This window comes from Carcharhinus amblyrhynchos, chromosome 1 (assembly GCF_965287045.1).
Source record: "Carcharhinus amblyrhynchos chromosome 1, sCarAmb.v2.hapA, whole genome shotgun sequence".
In the NCBI taxonomy this organism is placed as follows: domain Eukaryota; kingdom Metazoa; phylum Chordata; class Chondrichthyes; order Carcharhiniformes; family Carcharhinidae; genus Carcharhinus; species Carcharhinus amblyrhynchos.
Window position 1 is genome coordinate 150,786,570 of NC_137324.1, and position 23,611 is coordinate 150,810,180.

The window sequence follows — 23,611 nt, forward strand, 5'->3', positions numbered from 1 at the left end:
GTCCTGATACCATTTCAAATTTGAGGATGAACTTCACTTTCCCATAATTCAATGCAAATGTCTCCCACTTGGGTGTTTGTCAAGTTTCCACTTGTGTTTCATTCCTTATTTCCATCCAGATCTAAATAATATGTCCAAAGTTCTATTAGTTTCCTTTCCAATGTGGTCAAGGTTCTTTCGTTCCTTTTGCCATTTACCTGGTCATTAGGGGATTCCCTTCTCCATGGCTGCTCGCTCATTCTTTTAATATAGCATTTATTTCAAATCAATGAGCCTTCATAGAAAGCTGAAAGCCTTTGAAATAACTTTAAACCCCTCAAAAACTTTTCTTTCTATTCGATTTTAATATTGTCCTTTTAACTCTCTTATGATTGACAGCTTAATGTTTTGTAGAGAGCATGCAGTCAACTTTGTTTGTAGATCTTTCTTTTCATGGTTGAATGTACCTCAAACAGCCCCCCTCCTCCATTTCTCCAGATTACAATGTTTGTAAAAACATGTTGTTTTGCTTCCTAAGCTTGGTCAATTGCACCATCTGTACTGCCTTTGTCCACCTACTGTACTTTGGTGAGTCTTGAATCTTTTTTCTTCTTGTTTTTTTCCAAGGATTTGTAGGACTCCCAGGTCTCACTTGGAATTTTTCTGGGTCTTTTACACTCTTTCCATTGCCACCATGTTCCATCTTGCATCCAGGATTAAAGAGGGTTTACTTTAGTGTTTGTTCATTACTCTGAGAATGTTACTGTGGATTGTTATTCACAAAAAATAGTCTTGTTCATTTACAGATCTGTATACAGCTCAATACTCTTTATAAGATCGTATTTCTGCTCCCCCCCAAATCTCAGTTACTCAATCATGTGACATTGCATCATAGTTACATTAGGGGAGGTGATGGCGAAGTGGTATTATCACTGGACTAGTAATCCAGAGAACCAGGGTAATGCTTTGGGGACCTGGGTTCGAATCTCACCATGGATGATGGTGAAATTTAAATTCAGTAAACAAAAATCTGGAATTAAAAGGCTAAAGATGACCATGAAACCATTGCCAATTGTTGGAAAAACCCATCTGGTTCATTAATGTACTTTAGGGAAGGAAATTTGCTGTCCTTACCTGGTGTGGCCTATATGTGACTCCAGAGCCATAGCAAAGTGGTTGACTCTTAAATGCCTTCAGGTATGGGTAATAAATTCTGGCCCAGTCAGTGATGCTCACATCCCCTGAATGAATAAGAAGAAACACCAGCAGTTATATCAGACTCAGGTAATCCTGATATTAAACCTATATTCTATAGCACCGCAGCAGGAAGTGTGCAGAGGAATCAGATCATGATATCAAGAAACATGGAGTGCTGATTTGGCCCTGCATTTGCCCCCAACACTCCAGCTAACACCATATCTTAAACAAGCAAAACAGCACAACCATTCAACAGCAGAAACAACATACCACCAGCCTAATTTAGAGGGATCAAACTGTTTTCAAACTGTTTTCAAGTAAATTCCTGGTTAATTTCCACTGGCAGCTGCTGAGTTTTTAAAAGTTCAGTGAGCTTTCTACACCTGCTTAAATAAATAAGTCTACAGGGAGTGACATTGCATGTGGTGAAGACCATGGTTCTCAGTCCAAGAGTTCTCCTCAGATAACTTGCTCCCTGTAATAAGTGCTATTGTTATGAGCCTCATACAATTGCAGTGCAATAGAGAGATTGTGCAAAGACAACAGGGAGAGTGACAAGTTGCTCGATGAGTGATGAGAAGATGGGGGAGAAGGGGTCTCAGCAGCACACCACCAGCACTCTTGGGCATCAGAAGTGATTCTCTTACCTCTACTTCTGCAAGTAGTAATGTATGATATGGCTTTTTAAGAGGGACGTGCACACTGAAATGAGCCACTGGACCTGTAGCCTCAGAGCTATAGCAGTATCAAGTGTGAAGGTGATCGTGGTCACAAACCCCAGCAGTTCACCGTTCGTAGCTATATAAGACGATCACTGATGCTCTATATTCCAGGAAGCAGCCAGAGAATGCAGGTGGCTTCACTAGGATAATGGGCAAGCTCATGTTGTAGGGTGCCATTGATGCACATATCCTGCTTTAAGGGCTACGTATCTAAATGAAGAGATGTACCCCAAATGCAAAGGGTTCCATTCCTTGGAAGTACAATTAGTTTGTGACCCTGGCTATCACAACATGCTGATGCATACCATGATTCCCAGTAGCCTTTATTCTTCTGTGTATCTGAACCAGCATTTAAAACCAGAGATCAGCTGCTGAGCTGATGTGCTATTGGCTGACCATTTGATTCATGCCTCTGGTGACAATCCAAGCACACACTGGTGATATGCATTTAGCAAGATTCATGCGGTCACATAAAATGGCATTGAGCAGACAATTGGGGTGTTAATGCAATGTTACTGTCAGAACAGACCACTGTCTGAACTTTAATTGCAGCATTTAGATGTGGATGGCATCGGGTTGTGCTGTAATGGAATTTGCGGCTTTAGTCATCAGACATTGTATTGTCATGGAGTTGGTACCACTTCCAAGCAGGAAAGAATGGATTCCAAGCCCTGAACAAATCTCTGTGCCAATTTAGTGCCAATTTCCTCTGTGCTTCTTCTAAGTAACAGTCAACTTTCTGGCAGGCCTTCCAATGCACAAAGCACTTCACTGTGGATGCCCATGAGTTTTTACTGTCTGCTGCTCCATTGAATTCCTCATCTACATCCACTGCAGCCAAACTGGAGAACAGACATCTGCACTAACCGTGTCCTGGCTTTAGGCCATTCATGCCTGATGATCCCATTTCTGTGCTACTTTCTGAAGTGCAAGAAGTATTTGTGCTGGTGACTGTGAATGTGAGATAAAGGAATAGTGTTTCATCATTTTCTTTCTCTTGCACTTCACTGTCTCCCACCACTGCCGGGCTAGGTGGCAGTTCTTGGATATCTGGAAGCATTGTGGCACTGCAATGGAAATAGTTACCCTTCTATTCTATTCTATTCTGCTCGATTGACCAAGTATGGTTTTTTAAAAAAGTGTTTGAATTCCTGAAGGCTGTAATCGTCAGAAACCAATAACAGTTTTTCTCTAAAGGAAGATAAATGTTTATTATTCAACATCCAAATATAAGCAGCTACATCTACTCACACTCAAACAAATACATACACACTCAAGAAAATATTGTGATTACAAAAGTAGCATGCATTTAGGTCTTAGGATTTCAAGAATTGTCTATTACATTTGCTTTTCTCTGGGATGAAGGCTTGAAATAATGTAAGCCTGTAATCCTTTATATCCACTTAAGCTAAAAGCTATGGTAGTTTTAGAAGGACGGATTTACTGCAGATTTAACAAAGTAGCAGATTCTCTTATTCCACTTCAGTCAATATCAATGATGAAACCCTGGTAGGTTTCCTTAGATAGAGAGTTCAAGGTCAACTCAAGCTTCTCGCCATTGATGTTTCTTAGACATGGAGACAAAACTTCCCCAACCTTCCTGCCAGTGCCATCTTCTTGTCCTATCCTTGGCAACCCCATCCCCCCCTCCCTCGGCACGTTCCCTGGTGACAGAGGTGCTGGAAGATCCTGTCGCCAGCCAATGGCAGGTACCTCTTCTGCCATGGGGCTGGACGATCCCACCCATAGTCTTTTCCCTTTTCTAGTCTATTTCTATCATCTGTGCTCCAAAATAAGCCTTATTAAATTTCCTTATCAAAGTTTTAAGTTCAGTTATTAGTGTCACAAGCAGACACTAAGTGTTACATTAACACTGCACTGAAGTTACTGTGAAAATCCCCTTGTTGCCACACTCTGATGCCTATTCGGGTGCACTAAAAGTCAATTTAGCATGGCCAATGCATCTAACCAGCACATCTGTCAGACTGTGGAGGGTAACTGGAGCACTGGAAGGAAACTCATGCAGACACGGGGAGAATGTGCAGACTCCGCACAGACAGTGACCCAAGCTGGGAATCAAACCCGGGTCCCTGGCACTATGAGACAGTTGTGCTAACCACTGTGCTACTATGCCACCCTGAAACCCATCTTCAGTTATATGACCAGCGCATCTCTTTCATTGTCCTAAATAGTTACTGATGGCAAGCACATTGTCTGACATTGACTCGAGTGGCCACTATCCACAAACCATTTGATAAAATTGAACTTTTTGCATCCTTTTTCTGGAATTTAAATTTGGAGTTGAGGAATCGGTATTATGAGGATATTATGAAACCAATCTTTTTATATTGTTGGAGAAGTGCATTAGCCTCGAGGCCAGAACTCTCCATTCACCTGACGAAGGGGGCAAACCCCGAAAGCTTGCGAGTTTACTATCAAATAAATCAGTTGGACTTAAACCTGGTGTTGTCAGACTTCTTACCACCCTTCAATGATGACAGACACTATCTCCTCCATCAGAGTGAGAATATATAGTTGTGTCTGATGCTTGTCGCTTAGGTGCTGCTCCCTTTAACTATAAGTCACCTTGACCTGCAAGAGAGAAGGTAGTATGTCAATCAGCCAAATTTAATGACCTACATGTTGGTCCCATCCATTGATCAGAAAGATGGTAATGACTCTGTTGTCAGAGCTACTACGCCTTTAAAGACAAAGAGGTTGCCCCCATGAGTTGCACGCCAGTCAGTGGGCCAATTCATCAGTCTCAACAGCACCATTGGACACAATAGACACTGCTGGGACTACTGGAAGCTTGGAACAAAAGGCAAAAAGGAGATCCCAGGAGGTATGATGTAGCTAGGTTCTCCAGGTCAGTCAGGCAGGCTCAAGCAGAATGTAAGGGTATCATTGTGGAGGCCAGGGGTGTTGTTATACCAGGGGTGGCACTTGTTATTTTTGATTAAAAGAGAATGCCAAGCTAAAGGGTAGCATCAAGGTTTCTCAACATCAATGTGTAGGTAAAACAAAGATTAGCTGCTTGCAGATCTCAGAAGTATCCTATTATTACTGTGTGATAGCTAGTCTTACCCATCATGTTGTCATGGATAGAGGAGATCACATTGGGCAGTCAATTTTCTCCAGCAGTTTAAATAGACCGTTCTGCTCACATGGTTGAATGCCTGGAGGAGATCAATGATGGTAATATATGGAGGTCTTCTTTGTTTTTGGTATTTCTCTACCAGCTGCCAGACTGAGAATCACAGAATTCCTACAGTGCAGAAGGAGGCCATTCAGCCCCTTGAATCTGCCTCAACCACAATCTCATCCAGGCCCTATCCCTGTAATCCCACATATTTACCCTGCTAATCCCCCTGATATTATGGGACAATTTATCATGGCCAATCAACATAATCCGCACATCTTTGGACTGTGGGAGGAAACCAGAGCACCCGGAGGAAACCCATGCTGACACAGGGAGAACGTGTAGACTCCACACAGATAGTGACCCAATAGAACCCAGGTCCCTGGTGATGTGTGACAGCATTGCTCACCACTGTGCCACCATGCTGCCCATAAGAAGATCATGTCAGTTATAAATCTTCCCATTCTGAAGCCACACCAGTATTCAGGATAGATTCATTCAGCCAGAATCTGCAATCTGAGTTAAGTATGGTGCATTGCACTGTGTAATGCATGCACAACTGTAGGCAACCATTGCTGAACAACTTGATTTATACCTCCCCAACATAGAGGGCAGTACAAACAAAAGTTCAGAGCTTGCAATCTTACTCTAGTAAATGCCTTTACAGCACTGCTTATGGTGCAGGAGTAACCATGCATGCCTACAAACCATGGCAAGATACCACCTCTGCCATGAGATGGCCCACTATACAAAAATTCCCCTGTTCAGATCCCCTGGGATAGGCAATTCTATGCCCTAATAACAACCCCATCCCCCCACCCTATTTCACATCCCACCCCCAAAGCTGGGGATTGGAATGACCTGGTCTTTGGACCTGATGCCAAGTCCTCCCCACCAGACTGTATGCCAAACCTGTCAATCAGGCTGACTCCCAGGTATGGAATCTTCCAAGCACAAAAATTATCTGCCAAGAAATTAAAACTTTCCAGATTCCAGGGTTCCCGTCCAATAGTCCCCCTGCCCCACCCCCCACTCCTACCTATGAAATCCACTTGTTAATATCCGGGTCATTGTTTTAAAAAAAAATGAAGAAATTTAGTTTTAGTTCTTCTGAAACGTTAGAAATATTTGATGAATTGTTAAAACTCAGAGTTCAATTCATTGATAAACAAATGCTCTTGTTCAGCGATTCACATTGCTTTGGGTGAGGCTGAAGTTTCACATATGTGCGATGTCAAAAGTGACACTGACATTGGGAAGCCAGTTGTTTTGTTAGCCCCCAAATGTTAGGATTATGCTGAGAAATCTTTGTGCCAAGATCTTATTCTCACAGATGGAAAGGCATTGCACAGATCATGTTGCAGATGGGATTTTTTGATAATTTTAAAAGTATTCATATCTTACTAGATGACATCGAACACTGAACAAAGCAAATTGTGGATGCATAGCACATCAGGCGGTACTTTGATCATCAGAGCATCTGTAACATGCAGCACAATTACTCAAGCTAGTATTTAATAGTGTGAGTGGATGAAATGCACAGATGGAACTCACATTAGCAAGAGGGTCTCCTCATCCTGTTTATTTTAAATCAACTACTCTTACAGTCATTTTATTTCTTGTGGCTGCACTTTAAAGAAGGCATTGTCTTTAAATTTCATGAAATATTTTCAAATCCCTCTTTCATTTACATTGCAATGTTTTGTCAATTCTGCATGAAAAGTACTGTAATAACAATTGTCTGGAATTTCCTGGACCATGCCAACACAGAAATTACAGCAAAATCTGCGTCAGTTATTGTGTTGAACTTGTCGACTGCAGCTTTCACCCAGATTCCCTGCAACTTTCTGGAAAAGTCTCAAGGGAAGCGATCAAGCTAAAGGATGCTGTGACGTTAATGGATTTTAGGCAGCCCCTTTGATCTGGATGCTAGAGCTGAGTCCCCAGTGAGCAGTAGGAAATCAGATCCAATGTACGACCTGACTGAAGGCACCCAGAGATTTTAACTGGTCAGTTATCATCATCCTCTCCAAATGATCCCCGAAAGCTTGACCATCAATGCCCAAGGTATTCATGTAGAATCCATTGACTGATTTTCATGACTTTGTTGGGGGTTAGATGCAGATATTCACAGTGCCACGTCCACCTCAGGTAGTGCTGAGTTCTGTTGCAACTTTCTCAAAAATTGAGACTGAGGCTGACGTCAGACTCCACCATAACCCCTGACACTTTTCTTAGGTCCTCCAAGATAGTTTGAGCATGGACAGTGGGAGAGAACACCTATCCGGAATGAAACGCAGCCAGAGTGAGTGTGGATATCAGAAATTTGGAGCTAAGTGGGAATTCAGTGCAAAGGGGAAAGAGGTGCATTTTGCTTTTTCTCCTCACGTTTTAAGTTTTAAATCTTCAGAGAGTGGTCTTGCCCTGCTGCAATAGTATAGGACACAAGAGAAAGCTGATTAGTAAGTAGTGAGTAAGGTCAGGTGAGTATTCAAGATTTTTATCACTTATAGTTTCAGCAGTCTTTTTTGTGGTTTATCATTTGTAAGGGTTCTATTTAGGAATAATGAGGACAAAGAAAGAAGGGTCTTAGAAAATTGGATATAATCTGACATCAAGCATCTTTCAAAGGTTTAATTTAAAGGGTTAAGCCATGGCAGAAGAGCTCCAAGCCATGATGTGTCGTGAGCAGCACGGTGGCAGAGTGGCTAGCACTGCTGCCTCACAGTGCCAGCAACCCAGGTTCAATTCCAGCCTTGGGTCATTGCATGTTCTCCTTGTGTCTGCATGGGTTCCTGCAGGTGCTCTGGTTTCTTCCCACAGTCCAAAGGTGTGCAGGTTAGGTTGATTGGCCATGCTAAGTTGCCCCTTAGTGTCAAGCAGATTAGCAGGCTAAATACATGGGGTTATGGGGATGATATTGTTGTAGCTGCAGGTTTGATGGGCCAAGTGGCCTCCTTCTGCACTGTATGATTCTGTGTTTCTATGATGTGAGAAGCAGAGAGCATTTCAAATGCTTGAGAGCAGCATGTGTGCAGTCAGTGTCTCTGGCTGCAGCACCTGGAAGCTGGAGTGGCGGGCAGCTGGGTAGTGCATCAACCTTCTGTAGTCATTGCCCTGAAAAACTCATATACCATTTTGGATGCTGTTTAGGGGAATTACCTCTCAGGGGAAAACAACTAAAACAAAATTTGTTGCACCATGGTTGATTTTGCTGCAAAGGGGAGGAGTAGAAAGTTTGGGAATGCAATTGTTATAGGGGATACAATTGTAAGGGGTGTATATAGGCATTTCTGTGGCCACAAATGAAACTCCAGGGTGGTATGTTGCCTCCCGGTTCTAGGGTCCAAGATGTCTCGGAGTGGTTACGAGACATTCTGGACAGGGAGGGTGAGCAGTCATGGTTGTGGTAACATATATACCAATCACATAGGTTAAAAAAAAGGGTTGAGGTCCTAAAAGCAGAACATAGGGATTTAGGAAGTTGAGAAGTTGGACCTCAAAGAATTACTATCAGTGCCACGTTCTAGCCAGAGTAGAAACAGTAGGATATATCAGATGAATACGTGGCTGAATACATGGCGGTGTAATAGGGAGAGTTTGAGATCCCTGGGGCTCTGGACTGATTCTGGGGGCGGAAGGAGCTGTACACACTGGAAGGATTAAACCTGGGCAGGACCAGTATTGATGTCCTTGGGAGAGTATTTGCTAAAGCAGTGGAGGCGGGTTTAAACTAAAATGTCAGAGGAGGGGGAATAAAGGACAAAAACTAAAGACAGAAAGGGAAATAAGAAAAGTGATAGGCAGAGAAACCAAGGGCCATATTCAAACAGGGCCTCAGGGAAAAATAATGGGAATGGGACCAATAATGTTAAAAGACAAGCCTAAAGGCTTTGTGCCTTAACGCGTGGAGCATTCGCAATAAAGTGAATGAATTAATGGCACAAATAGATGTAAATAGACTATATGATATAACCGGGAGAACTGCAGGGTAACCAGGGATAGCAACCAAACATCCAGAGGTATTCAATATTTAGGAAGGTTAGACCAAAAGGTAAAGATGGTGGAGTTGTATTGCTGGTTAAAGAGGAAATTAACACCATACCTAGGAAGGATATTAGGTCTGACAATGTGGAATTTATATGGACAGAGTTAAGAAACACTAAGGGACAAAAAACTGTAATGGTGATGTTGGGAATTATATTAAGCAGGAAATTAGAGGTGGATGCAATAAAGGAACATTTGTAATTATGGGTGATTTTAATCTGCATATAGATTGGGCAAATCAAATTAGTCACAATGCCATAGAGGAGGAATTGCTGGGGTGTACACAGAATGATTTTCTGGACCAATATATTGCAGAGCCAACCACAGAACAGGCCTTTCTAGACTTGGTATTGTGTAATAAGGTAGGAATAATTGGCTGTAGCTGTGCGACACACTTTGAGGATGAGCGACCCTAACATGATAGAGATGCAGAGTGATGTAGTTGATTCTGAGACTAGTGTCCTGAATCTTAATAAAGGAAACTATGATGATATGAGGCATGAGAGTTGGCTATGATAGATAGGTAAATGTTACTTGAAGAGATAACGGTGGACAGGTAATGGCAAATACTCAAGGAGCGCATGGGTGAACTGCAACAATTGTTTATTCCTGTCTGGTGCAAAGGTTAAACTAGAAAGGTGACCAAACCCTGGCTTACAAGGAAAATTAGAGGTAGTACTAGATACAAGGGAGAGGCATACAAATTGGCCAAGACGAGCAACAAATTTAGAATTCAGCAAAGGAGGACCAAAGGACTGATTAAGAAGGAGAAAGAAAATACCAGAATAAGGTTGTGGGGAACGTAAAAGCTGACTGTAAAAGTTTCTATAGGTACGTAAGGAGAAAAAGATTAGTGAAGACAAATATAGTCTTACAGTTAGAAGGGGGGAATTTATTATAGGGAACAAAGAAATGATTGATCAACTGAATACATACTTTATTTTTGCCTTCACAAAGGAGAACGCAAATAAGATACCAGAAATTTTAGAGAACACAGGTTTAGTGATAGGGAGAAACTGAAGGAGATTAGGTCAACAGTGACATGTCTTTAGAACCCATTACTTCCATGTAGACTGTGAAAGAGGTGATCAATGTGTTTTTTGAAGGTTTTTTTCTCTGGTTTGCATTCTATATGACACCGGTCCTGTTTTTTCAAGAATAACCTCCAGGATTCACAGCGAACCATTGCTGAAGTTCCTCCCATGGATCATATCACCTGATTTGCGGACTCTATCTGGTCTCTGACCATTGTGGCCCCTTTTTGGGGCTTCTTGTTTTACCATAACTTAGCTGCCCAAATTTGGGAACCTCAAGCTATCCCTAGTCTGAAGGTGTTGGCCCATCAATAGCTCTGCCACGGTTATTCCCATTGTCATATGTGGCTTAGTCTGATAGTTGAAAAGAAAACATATTTGCTTTGTTTCCAGGGAATTTGTGGTTTGTTTCTTCATGCCACTTTTGAATGTCTGGAGTATCCATTCAGCCAGGCTGTTTGAGGACGGGTGTTCAGGTACCGTGTGAATGTGCCTTACTCAGTTTGTACTCATGAAGGTCAGAAAATCCCCACAGGTAAATAGGGTCCCGTTGTCTGTTATGAGAATCTGGGATATGCCATGCGTAATGAAGGATTAACGGATTAAAGGATTAGCTGATTTTTGCTCATCTCTTTAGGTTCACACAATAGAACATAGAACATAGAACATTACAGCGCAGAACAGGACCTTCGGCCCACGATGTTGCGCCGACCAGTTAAAAAACAATGACCCTCTAACCTAAACCAAACCCTTTCCATCCATAAACCTATCCACGGATCTCTTAAATGCCCCCAAACTAGGCGCATCCACAACTGCAGCAGGCAAGGCATTCCAATCCCTCACCACCCTCTGGGTAAAGAACCTACCCCTGATATCCGTCCTATAACTACCACCCCTTAATTTATAGCTATGCCCCCTCGTGCTAGCTTTCTCCATCCGAGGAAAAAGGCTATCACTGTCCACCCTATCCAAACCTCTGATCATCTTATATGTTTCAATAAGGTCCCCTCGCAGCTGCCTTCTTTCTAACGAAAACAGTTAGATTGGGTGGAATTTTCTTCTCCCTGCACAGATGGTGGAGAGGCCAGTCATTGGCCAATGGCGGAATCTTCAGATTCTGTTGCTGTCAATGGGATTCCTTGTTGTTTGCGCTCTCCATTGCTGCAGAACCTGTGGTGGGGGTCACTGTGAGGAGGACCAGAAGATCCTGCCGGAGGGAACGGCCAGAATATTCCACCCATTGTTTCAAATAGAGTAAAGGATTAACTATACTGTTAATGACTGAGCATGTGCATAAGGAGCAAATGACAGTGATGTCACTCATTGAGAGGAGATGAGTGTGAAGCATCTCAGAGAGCAGCTGTAGTTATGTCTTTGTCTGATTTAACCTTTTAAATAGTTAGCATATAAATGTGCCATGGGCGGTATTGGGGAGGTGCCAGGGTGCTAGTGGGCAATGCCAGGGTACTGCTCGGCCCCGAGGAGTTATAATTACCCATGTGTCCCAGGCAGATGCCCTTCATCTTATTCACATTTTGCAAGCCTCACCAACGGCAGCGTGTTACATACCTTCATAGCTGTACCTCTTTCCAGCTGTGTTATTTCTCAAATCTTCACAAGTCTTCACACCCCCTCCCCACCTCTCACAGCCCTCCTCAAAAACTCTTGATTCAACTGATTCTGTTTTCCTGTGCAGTGCCTCTATTGACCCACATTCTGGAATTTCCTTCCTAAACCCCTACACGACTTGACCTTTCCCCCTTTAAGATTGTCCTGCACACTGACCTCTTTAACCAAAGGTTTCCTCAGCACGCTTCAAATACATATTAGTTTGGCGTCCATTTTTTAGATTTCCTATCCACCAAGAGCTTTTCCATCTTAATGATGCAATATAAAATCAAGCTTTTTTAACTTTATTCTTTGATGGGATGTGGGTGGTGCTGGCAAGGTCAGCAATTGTTACCCATCCATAATTGCCCTTGATCTAAGTGATTTGCTAGACCATTTCAGAGGGCAGTTAAGAGTCAACCACATTACTGTGGACTTGGAATCACATGTAGACCAGATCAGGTAAGGAAGGCAGATTTCCTTTTGCAAAGGACATTAGTAAACCAAGTCGGTTTTTACAACAGTCATTGTTAGTTTCATGGTCAGTGTGACTGAGATTCGCTTCTCAAATCCAGATTTTATTAATGGAATTTAAATTCCACCAGTCACCATGATGGGATTTTGAACCTGTGTCCCCAGAACATTAGCCTGGATTACTAGCTCAGTGATAATATCACTATGCCATCTTCCAAGTTATTGTTGTATGAATGTTTACAAGGGGATCTGTTAATTATAGAATAGTTAATTATAAGTAGCTTTTTACAATGATTTATCATATTCAATGTCCAATATAAATGACCTCCCTCTACCAAATTGTATTGGAAGAATGGAGTTCTCTGCTGTGAAATTATCCAAGTTGAACACAGAGAGGGAAAAGCAGCAGAGAAAAGATAGGGAAAAAGAGGAGAGGGAGGGTTTGCTCCCGGCTTTCTTTCAACTTAAATTAACAAAAGGAAAATAGGTCACATTCTGTAACAAGCACACTCTCCTCCCTGCTCTGCTTAACTTTCCCAGATCTACCTCAATCAGTAGATGGCATTAGGGAAGAAAATTGGCAGGAAAATAAAATAGACACCCGCATACACACAGTTTTAGCTACTTTGTAACAAGTTTGGAACAAAGGAAGCAAGAACTTTGCAGGATCCCCATTTCCTGAAGCTCATTTTCAACAACATTACCAACTTATTGTGACATTGAGACAACAGGAGGAGGGAATAAGTTGAAGTCAAAAAAATTGCTTTCTCACAAATCACTAAGAATTGCCTTTTAAATATTAAGATGGATGATAGCCCACAGAAAACTATATATATATATCAAAAATCTGTTCTGTTCCTAGCGACCAACGACTAGCTAATTTTTGTGTGTTGCCAACCAGAAGCACTATTTTTCCAACTAAACAGGATGGGTGCGGCATCGTTTTCATAAACTTGGAACAATGGCTGATGTGCTACTGCATTACACACAAAAACTGAGCCAAAATATCTAACTTTCAAAATCAGACATGAGCACTTTGTATTCCCAATTGCAGGAATAGGTAGTAAGGGATTTCTGTACATGCAACTCCACCAAACTCAATTCAGCATTATAGCTTTTCCATCCACTAAATATATTTTTAATGATGTGTTGTAACCATGTAAGCTGAGAACCCTAGGATTTATTACATGTGCACTCTTTGCTCAGGCATTTCACATGCAGCTGTGCCACTCCAACCTTTAAAGGAACAACAAACATAAGCAGAAAATAAAGTTCATTTCTAAAGGAGGTTTTCTTTTAAATCTTATTATCTGATTGTGGCTCAAAGATAAAGTGTGCCGTTTGCTGTCAGCAGCTTTTAACATCAAAGTCAGGGAGGAAAAGTTGAAGTTGAAACCACAAATCTTGGTGAAACATGCCACAGGCAGCACATCATATTCCCTTTGCACCATGGAGAGCCATTTGGCTCAGATCTGTGTTTTCCTTTCTGTTGAATCACATGAGGCTGGCCTCCCAGAAATATGAGAATGCAGCCCTTCCTATCAGACATAACTCGCAAAGAGCATGCAAAATGCATTAACCTAGAGAGCGTTCATGTTTAAAAATATCTGATGCTGCTGCAGTCACAACAAAAGCTGTCTTCAGACAATGTTAAAACAAAACCTTTTTTGTATCATATGTCTCTCATGAATGTTGAAGTTGAGATCATTGACATTCATTTTCTTATCCGTACCCATTGCCCCTTCTCTCCTGAAGGTATTGATTTGTTGGACCATGCTTCCATGGGTAGGGGGAATGAAGTTGGGGGACTGCTGACTGCCCTCTGTGCTTCACCCCAATGGCCATTCTTCAACTAACAACTTAAATAATGACTATTTAAATAACAATGGTTATTTAACTGTGATAGGGAACATCTTTGCACATAATGTTTTCACCCTATATCCATGGCTGTGTACTTGCCTGCAAGAAGGAATTCAGCAGCTCTTAGGATCAGGCACTGGCCAATTCTTCCTCCATCAACTCAGGAGAATGCAGCTAATTATAATACCCCAACTCTAATCTGGCTGGGAACAGCTAACTGTACACAGATTGTGGACCTTGGGATCTTCCTGAACTGCATGAAGGAAAAAACAGTAAAACTTGAAAACAAAGAGTACCAGTAAGATGTGTCTGCACTGTATTTTTTATATCTTAATGTGACTCCAGTACTACTGATTTTTACTGGGATGTCATAATTGTGAACTGGTTTTTCTTTCTTGATCTATGGTTTCACACCATATCACAAGGTATGTTTACCCTTTCAGCAGCTATACAATAATTACACAGGGCAGGCTTTTAAGTGCAAAACAATTGAATCAATCAGATCAATACTAAAGAATTACACATAAGCCTGTTTTTTTGGCAAGCGATGGATGTGTATCAGAAAATCCAATTTATGTTGCGTGCGACTTGAGTTGTACCTGATTTATGATGGAAAACTTGGCCAATGCTTCAGGAATTCTCCTGGAGTCTCTAGGAATGAAAGATTGATCTCCCAGGCACTGCTGCGAGTATCAGGAGAAAATAAGGAAGTTGAGTTCATGGACAATACTGGAGCACCAGTAAAAGGAGGCAGAAACCAACGGGCATAGGGCAGGCTAGGCTGTGCTGAAACCTATGTGTGGACTGTAGGTGGTGAAGTTCCAAATAACAACTGATTGTATTTTGGATAAGTATTTTCTCTTCCTATCAGTCCCTTTTCCTATTCGCCTCCTCTCACTTTTGTTGCATGTTTTACTTCTAGCCAACCAGCGAGGAAACTAAAAACTTAATTTGGGGATGAAGTGATTGGAACGCTACTGAATCTTTTACTTTCCTCATATTTGAATAACTTTTTCCTATGTCATTTTTCATACTCCTGAGTTAACAGCGGAAGAATTGGCTAGTGTCTGATCCTGGTAGATGTCTGGAAAGTGCACAGGCATGGATACAGAGTGAGGACTGGATCATGCGCAAAGATGTTCCCTCTTGTCAAACAGCCAGTCAATACTCATTGCTTAGGTTCTTAGTTAAATTCCGTCCTTTAAACTCTCAGTGCCTGTGTGTGACAGGGTTATGCATCTTTTGGCTGTGCTGGAGTCATCAGGATAAAATAGATTACTCTCCCACATACTGCTGTCAGCAAAGAAAGGTAAAATGGGGTGGTAGAATTAACTTAGTTTTGCATGATTGCCTGTGAATAAATTAATGAGTAAGTCAGTCATAACCAGAAAATCCCTTGTTTCTCAACTCTGCATATCCAAGTTTGGATTGAGAATTCAGGCCTCTCATTCATAAAAGTCAATTCAATACATTTAAATCCCCTCAAGTACTTAACCTTTTACAAAATAAATATTTGCATTAATAACTCTGCATCAAAGACAGTTAATCCTTTAATACCATCTTTGAGCTATCAATCAAATTGGGAGTTTACAGGTCCCCACTATAATGTGATAGATTGTAGAAAGAAATCAAACATTAACAATGTTGTAATGATAGCCTTTAGGGTTATATCAACAAACAGCTATTGAAACAATTAGCACATAGACAGAGGCAAGTCATATTTTAATTTTTTAAATGGCAGGGGATTTAATTAATATGATAGCTTGACAGTTCTACTGACCTTATTCACCCTTCCAGAACATTTACATCTATTCTAAAAAGGTCTACCCATCTCCATGGCCCCTCATATTCTCCATGCTAACCTATGCCCCTCTAACTACCCCTGCCCCTAATACTCTCCATTCAGAACAATGCCACTTAACCAACCCCCAAGGACCCACATTCTCTCCATGCCTAGTTGTGCCCTCTGCCTACACCCCCATGATACCTCATACTTCTATGTCCATGTATCCATACCTATAGCCCCTCATACTCTCCATGCCAACATATGTTTCTCTATCCAATCCCTATAACCTCCATGCATTCCATACAAATGAATACCCCCACCCCCCCACTCATCTCCTATGACCACTTCCAATCTCCTGAGGGGCTGGCAGGCATGATCCAATTCTACACCCTACCCCTGGAATGAATATCTCACCATTCTGAGCTGAGAGATTTCCTGGCTCTGTTCACCTGCCTCAGGAGCATGAATCCAGCCCATTGTGTTTGGACCCCACCACAAACTGTATTCCATGGCCACTAAATATGTCCTTCACCCAGCCATTTTCTGAAACTGATGAAAGGTCCCAGAGCTATATTTATCTCTCTACCGATACTGGCAGATCTGCTGGGTATTTTTAACATTTTTTGATTTTGTTTCAAGTTTTCAGCATCCACAACATTTTGATTTTGTAGATTGTTCTCAACTTTGATGTGCTACTTGACCCCATGATGAGTCTCTGAGCTGGTAGCCTCATCATCACCAAGATAACCTAATTCCTCTTCTAAAACATTTCCCTTCTCTGTCCTTGCTGCAGGCCAACGGCTGTTGAAAACTTCACCCAAGCCTTTGTTATCTCCAAACTTGTGTATTCCTGTGCTGCTGCTTTAGTTGTGTCAATGTCACAGAATAATATCTGTATTCAGCCAATATTTACATGGGTAGCATTTGCTAAACTAAGAATAACCTGCTGAGATAGTGGTCCTGATAATGAAAACGTTGAAATAGAAATAACCTAAAGGTGGATTTTGAAGATTTCAAGTAGTGGGGCTGTGACATTTTCCTTTGGCAGCTTGTTCCATCTCATCATATTGTGTGGCAGTACCACCATGTTAAATGGAATAGATTACGAACAGATCTAGTAACTCAAGACTAGGCATCCATGAGGCGCAGTGGGCTCAGAAAAGTAGAACTGTACTCAACCACAATCTGTAACCTCATGGCCTGGCATATCCCCCACTTCACCATTGCCATCAAATCTTGGGATTAACCCTGGTTCAATGAAGAGTGCAGGAGGACACACCAGGAGCAGCATCAAGTATACCTGCAAATAGGGTGTCAACATGGTGAAGCAACAGAACAGGACTACTTGCTTATCAAACAACATAAGCAGCAAGTGATAGACAAAGCTAAACAGATCAGATCTAAGCACTAAAATCCTCCCATGTCCAGCCATAAATGGTAGTGGACAATTAAACAAATCACTGGAGGAAATATTCCCATCCTCAATGATGGAGGAGTCCAACACATTAGTGCAAAAGATAAGGCTGAAGCATTCGCAACAATCTTCAGCTAGAAGTACTGATTGTAGTATCTGTCTTGACCTCCTCCAGACGTCCCCAGCATCGCAGATGAGGAGAAAGTGGCGTAGTGGTACTGTCATTGGAGTAATAATCTGGGGAATCGTGTTTAAATCCCACTACAGCAGATGGTGAAATTTGAATTCCTGAATCTGAAATTAATTTCTGATGATGACTATGAATCAATTGTTGTAAAAACCCATGTCGTTTATCTGTAATCCTTTCTTGGTCTAGGCTACATGATCCATTGCAGTGTGGTTGACTTGTAAATGTTTCCTGAAATTGCCTAGCAAACCATTCAGTTCAAGGGCAATTAGGAATGGGCAATAAATGCTATCTCAGCAGATCTGGCAGCATCTGTGAAGAGAGAAACAGAGTTAACAGTCTCAATTTTCCAGCTGTTCATGCCGATGGGATTCTCCAGTCCTGCCAGCAGTGCAACCCCACCTGTGGGTTTCCCATCAGCTTGGGGTGATGTCTGTGGGCGAGACCAGTGATCCCTGCCATGAGCAGACAATGTGTCAACTCCCACCAGTGGGGGACACATGGCTGGGAGACTGGAGAACATTTTAAATTCAGCCAACATTTTAAATTCAGTTAACTCTGTTTTTCTCTCCACAGATGCTGTTAGACCTGCTGAGTTTATCCAGTATTTTCTGTTCTATTTCAGATTTCCCACATCCGCAGTATTTTGCTTTTATTGTCTCAGTCAGTAATGTCCACATCCCATGAATGATTAAAAATATGCCAGTCATCAGCCAATTCATTTCACTCCACACGACATCAAGAAACAACTGAAGGTATTGGATACTGCAGAGATTATGGACCTTGACAATATTCCGGCAATAGCACTGAAGACTCCAGATCTTACTGCACTTCTGATCCAGTGCAGTGACAACACTGGCATCTACCTAGTCCAGGTATGCCCTGTGCACTAGAATCATAGAATCCCTATGGTGCAGAAGGAGGCCATTAGGCCCATCAAGTCTGCACTGACCATGATCCCACCCAGCCCCTATTCCTGTAACCCAATATATTTACCCTGTTAATCCCCCAAACACTAGGGTCAATTTAGCATGGCCCGTCATCCTAACCTGCACATCTTTGGACTGTGGGAGGAAACTGGAACACTCAGAAGACCTCCAATGCAAACTCCACACAGACAGTGACTCAAGGCTGGAATTGAACCTGGGTCCCTGGCACTTTGAGACAGCAGTGCTATCCACTGTGCCATTGTACCGCCAGGAGGACTAAAAGGAGAAAAAATCCAACCTGGCCAGTTACTGCCCCATCAGCTGACTGTCAATTGTCAGTAAAGTAATGGAAGGGGCCATCAGCAGTGCAATCAACGGCACTTACTCATCAATAACTTGCTCACTGATGCTTAGTTTGGGATCCACCAGAGCCATTTAGCTCCTGACCTCATTACAATCTTAATTCAGAGCTGAACTTCAGAAGTGAGGTGAAAGTGACTGCCCTTGAAATCAAGGCTGCATTTGACTGAATATGGTACCAAGATGCCCTAGCAAAACTGAAGTCAACGGAAATCAGGGGAAGATTCCCTGCGGGGTGGATTCTTACATGGCTCAAAAGAAGGTAGTTTCAGTTGTTGGGGATCAGTCCTCTCAGTTCCAGGATATCACTGCAGTTGTTCCTCAGAGTTGTGTCCTACCATTTTTTGCTGTTTCGTTAATAATCTTTTCTCCATCATAGGTTCAGAAGTTCACGGATGATTGCACAATGTTCAGCATTGTTTTCTACTCCTCAGCAATCCATGCCATATAAGACAAGACCTGGACAACATTCAGTCCTGAGCTATTAAGTGGCCACACAAGTGCTAGGCAATGACCATCTCCAAAAGGCAAGAATCCAACCATCTCTTTCTAACACTTAATGGCATTTCCATGGCCAGGGGCTTCCCATTGACCAGAAACTGAACTGGACTAGCCATATAACTACATTAAGGTTAGAAGTGGGGATGTTCATTGATGATTGTGCAATTCCCAACTCTTCAGCTACTGAAACAGCCCATGTCCAGATGCAAAAAGACTTGAACAATAAGAGCAAAACACTGTGGATGCTGGAAATCTGAAATAAAACAAAAAAAGGTTTTTAAACTCAAAAAGTCTGACAGCATCTTGGAGTGGGAAACAGAGTTACCTCTGGACACAAAATATTAACTGTATAGATTGTTAATCTGACCGCAGTACTCTTCAAATTCATTCCATTTTAAGAGGCTTCCCATTTACCTGGAGCATTACAGTAACAGGGGCTATCTTGTCTGCTTTTATATTAAACAGTAATTGAATATTTAAATTGCTGATGCTAGACAATCAGTCCTGGTTCCCCTCCATGCCGACAGTATATTTGAGAAAGCCCGCCAATGACTTTACTTTCTCAGAAGACTAAGGAAATTTGGCATGTCAGCTACGGCTCTCACGAACCTTTGCAGATGCACCCTAGAAAGCATTCTTTCTAATTGTATCACAGCTAGGTGTGGCTCCTGCTCTACCCAAGACAGCAAGAAATGACAAAAGGTCATGAATGTAGCCCAAAACATCGCGCAAACCAGCCTCCCATCCATTGACTCTGTCTACACTTCCTGCTGCCTTGGAAAAGCAGCCAGCATAATTAAGGACCCCATGCACTCAGACATATACTCTTCCACCTTCTTCCATTGGGAAAAAGATACAAAAATCTGAGATCATTTTCCAATTAACTCAAGAACAGCTTCTTTCCTGCTGCCATCAGACTGTTGAATGGACTTACCTCGCACTAAGTTGATCTTTCTCAACACCCTAGCTATGACTGTAGCACTACATTCTGCACTCTCTCCTTTCCTTCTCTATGAACGGTATACTTTGTCTGTATAGCATGCAAGAAACAATACTTTTCACTGTATGCTAAGACATGTGACAATAATAAATCAAATCAAAGACTCTTCAGCATTTTATACTGATGACACATTATTCAATCGGCTACTAGTAGACTTGACTTATTTTTGCATGGTCTCCCCATGTAATACATGGGTTTCCACCCACAGTCCAAAAATGTGCAGGTTAGATGGATTGGCTGCGCTAAATTGCCCATTAACATCCCAAGCTGTGTAGGTTAGGGGGATTAGTAGGGTAAATACATGGGGTTATTGGAGTAGGGCAGGGGTGGAATACTCTGTTGGAGAGTTGGTGCAGTCTTGATGAGCCAAATGGTTCCTTCTGCACCGTGGGGATTCTATGATTCCACTTCAGACATTGCTGATTCTCCCCGTGAGTTTCTTCCAGGTTCTCCTGTTTCTTCCCACTCTTCAAAGATGTACAGGTTAGGTAGATTAGCCATGGTAAATGTATGGGATTACAGGCAGAGGGTGAAGGAGAGAACCTGGGTAAGATACTCTGTCAGAGACTTGATGCAGAATCAATGAGACAAATGGCCTCTTCTGTATGAAATGATTCTATGATGTGATCCTATGAACATCTTCATTCCTGCCCGTTAACCGTGAAAATTCTGAAACGGCCAGATCACTTTAACCTCCATGCCCCCTGGTCACCTGGCAGGATTTTAAATCATTGCAGCACTCCATTCTGCAGCAGAGATTTTCCTTTCTCCCTGTCAGAAGCTGCAGGTGAGATCAGATAATTTTGAAGTCTTCTGCCAAAGAGGAGATATCAGTCTCACCTGGGGAGGGTGACGGGATGGGGGAGGGGGGGGGTGGTTTCCAGTATTCCCAGCTGTGCACTCAGCCCCAGTGTGTGCACACAGCTCAGCTTTGATTTGAAGTTGCTGTGGCTTCCCAGCAAGCAGAAATCATTGAAGCCCCCTCCAATGTACTTAGTCATTGATATGTAACAAACTCAATGTACAATCTTGCCAGCTGTCTTGGGGGAATGGGGGGATCGTGGGGTGGGGGGGGGGAGGGTGGTGGTGTTGGGGGGTTGGGGTTAGGCGGATGTGCAGGGGGTTGGGGAGTGTGGGGGGCATAGGGGTTAAAGTGACCAGCCACTTCAAAGTTTGCACAGCTAACAGGCGGGAATTAAGAAATTGATCACAAGTCTATCTGAAATCACTATGCTATGGGTGATCTTCAGGTCTGCTAGGACTAGAAGGGGCCGTCCAGTCAAAAGACCCCCACCCCAGGGCAGAGTAGTGAGGTCAACCCTTTGCCCCCAGAACAAGTCCATCCAACGCCCCGGACCCTTGAGGGGCCCAATATCTGCAGCCTGGCAGCGGCAGAATGGTCACTAGACCTACCTCCTTGAGCCCGCTCATGTCCCAAGTGTGCCAGATTGTGATTTTTAGGATGCTGAGGGAGTGCACTGCTGGCACTGTCAAGCTGCATGATCTGAAGGGAAGCTGAGTGGGAGTCTGAGGCGGAAGGGGACTGTGTGGGGTTTCAGGTCAGATAAACCTCATCGCTGTGTGATGTGGGGCAGGGCTGCAAGGGGGAGGATGCCTTTCGTTGCTGAGGGGTTGGTATTGCTTCCTCAATCCTTGGCATTCAACATGCCAGGTCCTTGCTTGTGAGGACCTGTATGAAAGCTCACCCAATGCAGATCTTGCTGGGGAGGTGGGTGCATAGCAAGAGCTATTTGAACCAAGCCTCAAGCTGCTAACTATATTTAAATTTGTGAATTGAATATGCATTGGGTTACCACCTGATATGGGCAGGAACCTGATCAGGGCCAGCAGCGCAGTCTGGGGGGGTCACAATGGGTTTGGAAACTGGTGAGGAACCCGTTTTTCTGTTGACTTCTGATTCTCTGTGTTATCATGGTGCTTGCCGGTAGTTAGTGTAACTGGAGAATCGAGATGTTTATCCCCAACACAGAGAACATGGTGACAGCATAAGGTGTAGAAGAATTCAAAGAAGAATTTTTAATCTAGGAACCAACCATTCTTACTCTGATCTATTTAACAAATCACAGAGTACTGTCAAACATGTTGGGCCTGATTTTAACTCTATAAGTGTAAGGTTTTGATTAAGTTAAAATCTTGTCCATTTAGCCTGTGCTGCCTGAAATAGGCTATTAGTATTATTATTGATGGCAGCTTGTGGTACTGTAGTTACTAGTGTTTTAAGAAGCACAACTTATTTACTAATGAGAAATGAAAAATTCAAGTCAGTCAATGTTCAAAAGAACCTACTTGGTGCAGCTGAGATCATGTAGTTGAAATTGCATTCAAAAATTGTAACTGCCAAAAAGTATGCCATTGCAGCTGAAACGTATTGTCAGATCTAAAACACACACAGCTACATAAATCACACAGATCTGTGATTGCTTCAGTATTTTTTAGAGTGAAATCCTCTTTGGTTTTCTCCCCTATCAATTTGTATTGCTCTCTGCATTCCATCGCTGTTTGCCCTACTCCCAGGTCACTCCCTGTTAACATCACGTTATATCAACTGTCGAAGGATAAGGGTTCAAATGACCCTGCCCCTGACTTTCCCTCTTTCCCAAAGGGGACATTTTTGGTCACTCGCTACTCCGTCCTTCCCCATGACAGTGTGAATGTTTCCAGTTACTCAGTTGATTAGCACATTGTGACGATGCTGTCCCAGTTTTCTTCCCAGAGACAGACTTTTACATTTCTCAGCAAAGCTTAAAAGCAAATGAGATTTTATGAAAGCCAGTTGTTTCATTTCTCATAGATTGCTCTGTTTTCCATTCTTCTCACATTCTTTTAGTGACCTCTGTTTTCCTAATGGCATGAATATACATGTTACTTGGCAGACTTCCAGGCCAACACAGCACAAAAATGGCTCCCACATTTTTAAACTTTGACCCAAATGAACCAACAATGAACTCCACATTCAAGCTGATGGCAAATGGGGAATGATAGAGTAAACAGGTTTATTGTATAAATATGCTGATTTGAAGTAAATGTATTTAAATAGACTGTAACTGGGAGTAGTAAAGTGCTTCTTTGACATGGGAAGCTTGTCTCAATCTTCTCCTTGTCCCGTCTGTAACACTAATAATCTCATAGTAAATCAATCATTCTTCCCCTGCAATAATGGTCTTTAGTGCAGAACAAAATCACTTATTGCATTTACATAACTTAATGTTAATATAAAAATGTCCCAATTAAAGGGGCTGAATAATATATAAAAGTGCCTTGCAGGATTATTCAAGGCACCAAAACAGGAAGCAAACCATAAATTATGCAGTAGTCACCAGTGCACCATTATTGGTTAGCATTAGAATTTT